This window comes from Corvus moneduloides, chromosome 2 (genome assembly GCF_009650955.1).
Source record: "Corvus moneduloides isolate bCorMon1 chromosome 2, bCorMon1.pri, whole genome shotgun sequence".
NCBI lineage: Eukaryota > Metazoa > Chordata > Aves > Passeriformes > Corvidae > Corvus > Corvus moneduloides.
In genome coordinates this window covers 120,752,216-120,761,478 of record NC_045477.1, presented here as the reverse complement: position 1 = coordinate 120,761,478, position 9,263 = coordinate 120,752,216, and positions in this window count along the sequence as shown.

Below are 9,263 nucleotides of genomic sequence, written 5' to 3'. Positions count from 1 at the left end.
TTGTTTGGACTTTACAGCCCACAAATGAATGGGAACTTATTTCACCTCCTGGGCTGTCTCTGAACTATTTGCTTTGGCTTTGGCTTCAATAATTCATTGTTCTCTTTTTTTTTCCTCTCTTTTTAAAAATGTATTTATTTGTTCTGTGTAGGTAGGTGATTGAATAAGCATAGTTTCACTTCTGTTGCTTCCTTGCAGAAGCTGACTGTGCCAGAGTCAAATCCACCATCCCTCACTAACGTTTCACGTCATCTTCCAAAGGAATGACAGTGTCTGTGGAAAGCCAAGGATTTGACAGGGCAACAGAGTGGTTTCCAGTAAAAGATGGTTCTCTAATTTTCTGACTAGAAATAGGAGCGAAAATAGCCATTAGGTGTAAAATATACCAGGGGAGGGGATGGGAAAACAGGGAAAAAAAACCCCAAACACACCTATACGCATCCATAGGACTGAACATTTGCTACTTCCATAGGATGCCAGGTTAAAAAAAACCAAAAATAGCTCCCAGATTTGCTGAGATGACTCAAAGCTCTGGGAAAATGAATGCAAGTCCTGTGTTTGAGCCAATGTTCCTGATGCCTTGTGAGTGTGTTTGCTCAGTGTCAGCCTGATGACAGCCTAAGCTTGTAAGGGAACAGGTAAGACCCTGTGATGAGTCTGACAAATCCATCATGGAGAGAAGTTTAAAAAAGCTCAGTGTGTGCTCCAGCTCTTGCTTATCCATTGTTATTCTACTGCTTGGCTGTGTCCTGGTTGCCCTTCTGTTGCTGGGATTATGTGTATAAAGGAGTTTTCCCCTGCCTTGCCTGCTCAGCCTCCAGCAGAAACTCTCTGCAAACATGAGATTACCAGAACAGAGCCCTTTCAATGCCAAAGGTACTGCTTGAACATCCTGGTACCTCTGTGGCCTGAAAGGAGCATTTCCAGGATGTCACATATTCCCATCCGGGGCTGCTTTGTCCTGTGTCAGCACATGGCACACGGGGAAGGGAATTCCACCAGCAGCACAACTTGCAGGTGCTCTTTGCATCTCCTCCCAGCAATAAATTCCTCAGTGCTGGCTGTGCCCCTCACCAGATCCCAGGGCTGATAAATTCATTCCTTCTTACCATCCCCTGAAAACATTTATCCACACAAACCATGACATGATGACTGACACTAATTATGCTGAGAGGAGGAAAGTGTTTAATGAAATATGAACTCTTGCCATCAGTTATTCCCTGTGGACAAAACCCATCCCTGCTCCACCGATCTGCTCTGCTCTGCCCAAGATCTGCATCCTTAGGACCAGCAGCACAATGGAGCAGTTCCTGGCACTCCCAAAGCTCCAGCTGAAATTCAAGTGTCTGACAGGTTCTGAGGGAACCAAAACCAGCTCATGGAGGTTTGTTGGTGCTGAGATCCCACACTGTGGAAATGCTCTGCTGATTTCATGCAGAAAAAGTGTCCAATGGGTGCAGAAATGTCCCTTGGCCACCCTCCCTGGATATCTACTCTCTTTTGGGAACACACCAACCTCAGACTAAAATGTTGGGTTTCTATACATTAAAAAGGACTTAACAGAGGTCAGATGGCTCCAGGACTCATTACTGGCTTTTGCAGTACAAATTGTTCACTCCTATAGACCAATTTCAATGCTTTTTCCTTTCTCCTGCCCGTATAAAGCATCTAATTATCCAATGTTGGTTAGGATCATAATTTATTTATCTTTCCTTTGCTGCAAAGATGTATACTTGAACCATGAGCAGAGTATGATTTCACTTAACAACTGTGGTTAAGCAACAATCTTCAAGTTAGGTAATTATTATTCATTCTTTACGGGATGAAATGGGTAAAATGGTCTGAGAAATGTACCCTTTGCTGTGCTCCAAAATAAGAAATACCTCAAAATAAATATCAAAGTCCAAAATCTGGGATGAATTAGGTGATTCATGCTAAATGACCGATCTTGCCAGTTATCGAAAAAAAACTCTCCAGATGGTTATTTCCAGAAAAAAAATATCCTAAATGCTACCCCGATGGCAGACAGAGTTCAGGAAGAACACTGTACACCACAACAGCCTCTGAAAGGTGCTTGCTGTAAGTCAGGAGAGTTTTCCATTGGAAAGCTGCAGGCAGACAGCTGCTTTCCTGTGAGGAACACAGGTTTTAGGGAATGTTGGCTCCCCAAAGTGCGTCCAGCTGATATTTGTGTGACAGAACCACTTCAGTTTCAGTGCAGCACCATCAGGTGTCTGGGGAAGGTCAGAGTGGAGGTTGTGTAATTCCTGATGAGATTCCAAATTTCTTCCTCCCTCTCCCCTCTGCTCTCTTCCATGGATTCGGAGCTGTTTTGTACCCCAAGTGCTCTGAAATAGCAGTGAACAACAAGTGACAGCCCTACGAGCTCTGCATGAGCATGAAGCGCCTCTAAAACTGCAGATTTGAGTGTATAATGGGACAGTTTATGGCTGAAAAAAAGAAAGGAAATGCTATCCAAAACACAGACAAGGAAGAGAGGGAGAAATAAAGACCTTACCCAAGCGTGGAGCACTTCAGAACTGAGACCTGCATTCCACTTCAAATAAACTGCACCTAAGTATAAGGAAAGTTGTGTTTTCTTCCTAGAAAATTGCCCTAAACCCATTTTTTTACTTATTCCTGTGTGAATATGACAGCTGATCTTTTTTCCTTCAACCAGAGTGCTTGAAAGCCAGAACAGACACTCCAAACGAATGTTTCGAAACCCAGAAATGGCTGAGCCTTCTGATACATTGGAAAAAAGTTTACTCAGCTGTGAAATGTCCATTAATGAAACACTGATTGCTTTACCCAGACAATTTTATTTATACAAACCTCGCAAACCCAGGCAAATCTTTCACTGTGAGAGGAAATAACCAAGCTGAGTTGATTCCCTGATAGGCTTCTTCCATTCCCCGCTTCTACAGCAAAATGAGAGCTTGTATTCACATGGAGCTATTCCAGCACAATCATTTAACAACTCTGAGTAACTCAGTCCACAGTGACAGTGCCTAGGGATGCTGGGGGACTGGATTGTGGCTGTCTTTCCCTGCCTCAGCTTCACTGAGCAATTCCAGCAGAAATAAAAAAGAAATAATCACACTGCCACATGACTCGCTCCATTTTACCACTCTCACACTCTAAATTTACAGCTCCTCTTATTCCAGATGCGTTTATTTGCATGCGCAGACAAGCCCCAGACTGCGAGGAATGGCTCCAGCTTCCCTCATGGAAGTCTTCCTTCCCAGGAATTCTTTCTGGGTGTTAATGTCACTGCAATCCAGAGGCCAAATTCTTGGCTCCACGGTTCCCCTTTTCTGCAGCATCCTGGCGTTGCAAAGAGGCCGTAAAACTGATCCAAAAAGCCAGCTGAACCTTTTCGCTGGCACAGAGGGAAGGATCATCGAGACCAGGCTGTTTCCACTGGAAAAATGAGCTTCATTTTGTTCAAGACACGAATGAGCTGCAATGAAATTTTACAACCCCCATAATAAGCCCATTATCAAGATTGTGACAAAAAGAAAAAAAAACCTGAAAAAGCTTTAAACTTCCAGTAGTTTCATGCTAACCCAGAAGAATTTCAGCCAGCTCTAATTCTGTTTGGTGATGATCAGTTGGTGTGAGATAGAGGTTTGTTTAAACATTCTATTTTACAGCCCTAAATTTGGCTTTTTAGCTGGAATTTGAACTTAGACTTCACTGCTAATCCATGGTCAGTGATTGAACTGGTGTTTCACAAGTTTGTCTGTGGACTTTCATATTCGGAAAGTGTCTATTTTTAAACCTGCAGTGTGACACCACCATCCCATTTCCAAAGAGTCATCTCATACCTGAATGCAGCTGCTAAATAACAGCAACTCTGCCTGGTTTTGCTTTTTTGGCTCATTAGAACAGGAGGTTTTTAGTGCTTCATTAAGGCAGTCAAGGTGATTTACTGCCATTCCTCTTCATAGCTGGGAGGCTGTGGCACAGAAGAGCAAAACATCAAGGGTGTCCCAGCAGATGAAAGCTGGAGGTGTCCATACCAGGTATCAAAGCTGAGTTTTTGTTCAGTGAGGTCACAGTTAGGTTAAATAAGGCATTTTTTATACATTTCATGCTGCTTGAGAGGAGGTTTGTGTGAGATTTTTTATCTCTTCCAGGGGCCTTACAGATCATCCAGTGCCACCCCTGCCATGGACAGGGACACCTCCCACTCTCCCAGGCTGCTCCAAGCCCCAGTGTCCAGCCTGGCCTTGGGCACTGCCAGGGATCCAGGGGCAGCCCCAGCTGCTCTGGGCACCCTGGGCCAGGACATCACCACCAGTTTGTTGGACTCCCTTTGCATTTTTTTAGTTAAGTGGTGACTGGAGCCCCTGCATTGCTCAGGTGGATCCTCTCTAAGGCTGGACAGTGTTTGAAGATGGAGTATTCGAGGATCTGTCCAATTTGAGAAGAGCAAGATCAGCAACTTCCCGCTACCAACCAGCCATTTAAAATGTGTGATCTTGTCCTCCATCATCTTTCTCCTACCTAATTTGTGCCAGAGAGCTTTCTTGGGAATGTCATGTTCACAGTTAGGCTTAGGGAACAGACAGCTGGTGCAGGGCAAGAATACGTTCGGTTATAACCATATATTTTCTGATGAAGCTTTGTCCAAAATAGTTTCAATTTTCAGGCAGCTACTGAGCGATTTGAGGGGGTGATGGAACAACATTCTCAAAGGATTTAAACTACAAACAAACTGAGGGGCTGGCACTGAGTGGAAATGTTCTAAGTGTGAGGAGAGCAGCTCCAAATGTGGGTTTGGGTTACAGAAATAGAGTGTTTGCTGCTAGGGATACATTTCCAGTCCCACTCCTGGGTCACTACGTGTCGCCACACTGCATGTGTGCGCACATGGTGATCTGTACTACGACTAAGGCAGCTGTTGGCAAAACACAACGTACCCCAGACAGGATCCAAAGTCCCTTAAAGTCAAGGGCTCTTTCCATCAACTTCAAGGGACTATGGATCCATGCTGGAGTGATGGCGAGCCAAGCTCACTGCTGGAACAAATGATGGCAACTCCATGGAAGCCAACGCAGCTCCATTTGCTTCTGCCAACAGTGAATCTGGTCTATAAACTTTATTCTGCAGTGATCAGAGACTGCATAATTCATTCAGGGGCTCATGAGTAATTAAATTTTCATGGCCATCAGTGTATCAGCCATGTTATGGACTCAATTATGTTCTGACTGTGTGAAATAGTTCTCTCCCACAATCATTTATTTAAATGCTCCCTCTTTCTTGCTGTTGTTGTCGAAGCTGTTATGGTTTGCTCACTCTCCTTATCTAAAATGCCATTTAATCTTTGAAGCCTTCCTGTTGACACAGTGGCAAGGTAATAAAATTGAATGTATGGTTATGAGTCTGGTTTTCATTTATCCATGTTGGTGGAGGAGAAATGGAACCACGTGACTTGTAAAAGAGCAGGGTGGAAATAACTCTGGACATTACTGGTTCTAGTAAATGTAGCAGCAGTTCTGAGCTGGCTCAATGCTCATTTTCAGTTCAGGCATTTGAATTCAGAGGGGACCTTCAAAGCACTGCATTTTGCTTTCCCTTTACCAGAAGGTCTTGGTGATAGATGCAAGAAAGTCATGGAGACTGTAATGGCAACATTTATGATCATAAGACCACACAGGCAAAAATAATAAATGGGAGAGCATTATGGAGGAGGGCCTGGTATTTCTTTCCCCTTTCTGTTGTTTTATTTAAGTCCAAAGGCTGATTGCTTGTTTTATTGGAATTTTTCATATTAGCATCCTGACAAATGACCATCATCTGCGGATTGTGGCGAATGAAATGCTCCACAGACTTCCATCTCTTTTTGGCCAGCTGAACAAAAAGCTTTAATCCAGATAACAGATGTCAAGTAGAGTGTAGCTTTTTATGAACACATAAAATATATATGAAAATAATTTACTTTACATTTTGGCAAGAGCAGGCAGTGAATGCAATCAGGGTCCCAAGAGCACTTGTGAAGCTTATGGTAATGTGTGTCTGGGCCGGAGGAATTCTGTGGTAGTGCAGAAAAATGGAAGCAAAGGAACATTGCAACATTTCATTGTTGTTTTTTATAAACACCACCAGTGCCCAACAAGGAGGAAAAACCCTGTTAAAAACACTTACTGAACTTCCTTTCTTCTGTAAACAAGTTCTTTGAAATTTCTGTAAATAAAGAGATCTTCCCCAAAGTTCTAACGTAATTTTTAAAGCAGAGCACTTCTAATTTTGTGTTAAGGTTGAATATTGAGAAATACAAATTTTTTTGAGAATTCTTCCCCTTCAGGCAACAGCCACCCCATAAATAGTTAATGTGGCACTTGGCACGTGTGAGTGATCTGTGGTGGAGGAAGGAACAAGTAAGTGATGGGTGGAAATCTCTGATAACCCCAGTAAAAACGTGGCCTGATTTCTTTTTCGTAAGCACCATCATCAGCGGGCTGGTAACAATTTACCAGCTGTATCAGAACCCATGCTAGAGTGATTAGGTTTAATTAATACAGAGTGGTTTATCAGAAAGAAATGATTCAGCCTTGCAGTTTCTCATTCATGTCTTCATGGAGGGGAAGGCACAAACTCCAGCATAATTTCCTCTTCTTCCCGTTGTTTGCGCAATTGGACCCTGAGGGTGTCCTGGGCATTGCACTGCCTGGAACTGAGCTTGCTGGAATATCAAGGTGATAAATCCTTCTCTCTCCAAAATGAAAATGCTTTCAGGCTGTCAAGAGCCTTCACAATAGCATTTGTGGTAATGTCAGGGTACCCCAGAAAGGTTTTAGACTGGGGAGATTCACAGCTCAGGATAAAATCTGTCTCACATTTCACCTCTGTGGTGAGATGTGCTGTCAAATTTCTGTCACCCATGAGGTGGAGACCTACATGGACAACCTCAGATAGGTTTGGTGGGATGGTCACTCCTCCAGGGGCACAAAGCATGGGAACAAATGTATGGGGATGGTTTGGACATGGCACTGGGTGTAATTTAAATCATGCTACTGAAGGCAGAAGTCCCCCCCGATTATGGGCTGGGAAAGGAGTACTGACATAATTTTTATATCCCAGAATGCTTGGGGTTGGAAGGAACCTTGAAGACAATCTAGTTCCCACCCTGCCATGGGTAGACACAACTTCCAATAGGCCAGGTTGCTCAGAGTCCCATCCAAGCTGGCCTTGGACACTTCCAGAGAGTGTCTACCTGCACTGTTCTGCTGGCTGATGTCACACGGGTGATTTCAGTCCTACAAGCACATTTTGGGATGCGTGACCTGGGGATGAGGTGCATGTGTACCTCGTCACAGTCCACAACTTCCTCATGAGGGGAAGAAGAGGGGCAGGCACTGATCTCTGTGTGACAAGGGACAGCACCCAGGGAGCGGCTGGAGCTGGGCCAGGACAGGCTCAGGCTGGAGAGCAGGGAAAGGTTCTTCCCCCAGAGGCTGCTGGGCACTGCCCAGGCTCCCCAGGGAATGGGCACGGCCCCGTGGCTGCCAGAGCTCCAGGAGCATTTGGACAGCGCTGCCAGGGATGCCCAGGCTGGGATTGGTGGGGGGGTCTGGGCAGGACAGGAGCTGGATTTGGATGGTCCTTGTGGATCCCTTCCAGCTCAATTCTGTGATTCTGTGATTCAATGAGGGCTCTTGCTGCTGACCCCCCCATTTCGCAACCCTGTGATAGCTCCCAACACCTCTTCAACCACGATCACTTCTCCACCAGTCTGATTATTTTGCTCCAAGGGCAAGCCTCACATCACCCTGGCTTTGACACCAGCTGCAATCAGCTTTCGGGCTGAATGCAGCCCTCACAAGCCTTTCTAACAGCAGTGTGTTGAGACCAGTGAAGTCTCTGCTCAAGAAAAGCCCCCCGAGCACAGAGAGGCTTGGGGAAATATTTTTCATGCCTGTGACAAGTCAGTTGGAATTTCCAATCTGCAGCTTCCCCACAGCTGCAGACACCCCTCTGAAATGGGTCTGTCTTGAGGTATTTATAACGTGTCTGTCACCAGGGGAGCCAAGCACTACATGGAAAGGCAGCACCCAGGTTTGCAGCTGATGCAGCTCGTCATCCTTTGGTCTCTCTCCCAGGTTCCACACCCTGGAATTCTTCCCTCCAACAAAGAGCTTGTTACAAACGTTTGCTCCTCCAAAAGTTCCCCTGTGGGAGCAGTGGGCAAGCCTGGTGTCTGCCTCCCTTGCAGAGCAGCCTCCCCTCCACAGAGTAAAGGATTTTAAAGCTTTGATTTTTCTGTTCAAGACGCCACAGTGGGCAGGCACATTTAGCTCAGGGTGTTTCTACCAACTCTCCAGACTCTTTCCAAATTAACTTTCAGTGTCTGAATCTACTGATCATGCCAGGTGAACACTTTGAAAGGATCACAGGCCAGTGCAGAGCATTGCCCTTGGTTTTACAAAGCCATGAACGGTTTTCCCCTCTAATCTCCTTTCTGACCAATTCCGAAGGTACTTCAACCTGAGCTAACTCTCTGACAGCCTGATCAGCCATTTCCTTTCCATTTTGTCTGCAGTTTTCATCCCTTCCTTGTGTTCTGCCCAATATTTACTCAGAGGAGAGCAATCTTATCTGAAAGATGGAGTTTCTGCTCTTCAGAGTAAATATGCAGCTTGGACTGCTGGTAAATTACCTGTAAAGGAGCTGATAAAGGAAAATCACTCCCAAGCAGTTCTGGTCTGATCCAGACCAGAAGCCAAGGTAAAGGAGCCAAGGTAAAGACCTGGGACTCCAGAAAGCAGCCAAGGAATTTGAACATTTGTGCTGTTTAATTGGAATATATGTCTGGGCAAAGTCACCCAGGGCTTCCCAAACCAACCCCTCCACTGGGTTTTGTATGTGCTTGCACATCAAGTTTGACAGCTTTGCAAAATATGTTCGGAAAAAAAAGCCACTCCAAGGGGCATTTAGGTTACCAACAGCTGAGAATACGTGGGGCAAGAGGCATTCCTGGTCACAGCCCACCTGGAAGGGCTCAGCTACAGCGACTTGCTGAGCTCCAGTGGCTGGGTGCAGCCTTTCGTGTGAGCTCTGAGCAGGGCTGAGTTTTCACACGCTGGGGATACTTTGGTCCACTTCAAATGTTCACAGGGCAAACTCTCCCAGAGGCAGACAATCCAAAGGATGGAAATATCAGGCAGAAATTGCTGACATTCCCTTTTCTTTTTCCTCTCCAAGCTTTCAAACGTGGAGAAAACAGACCTTCAGGGGTCTTAGCAGCAGCCTCGCTG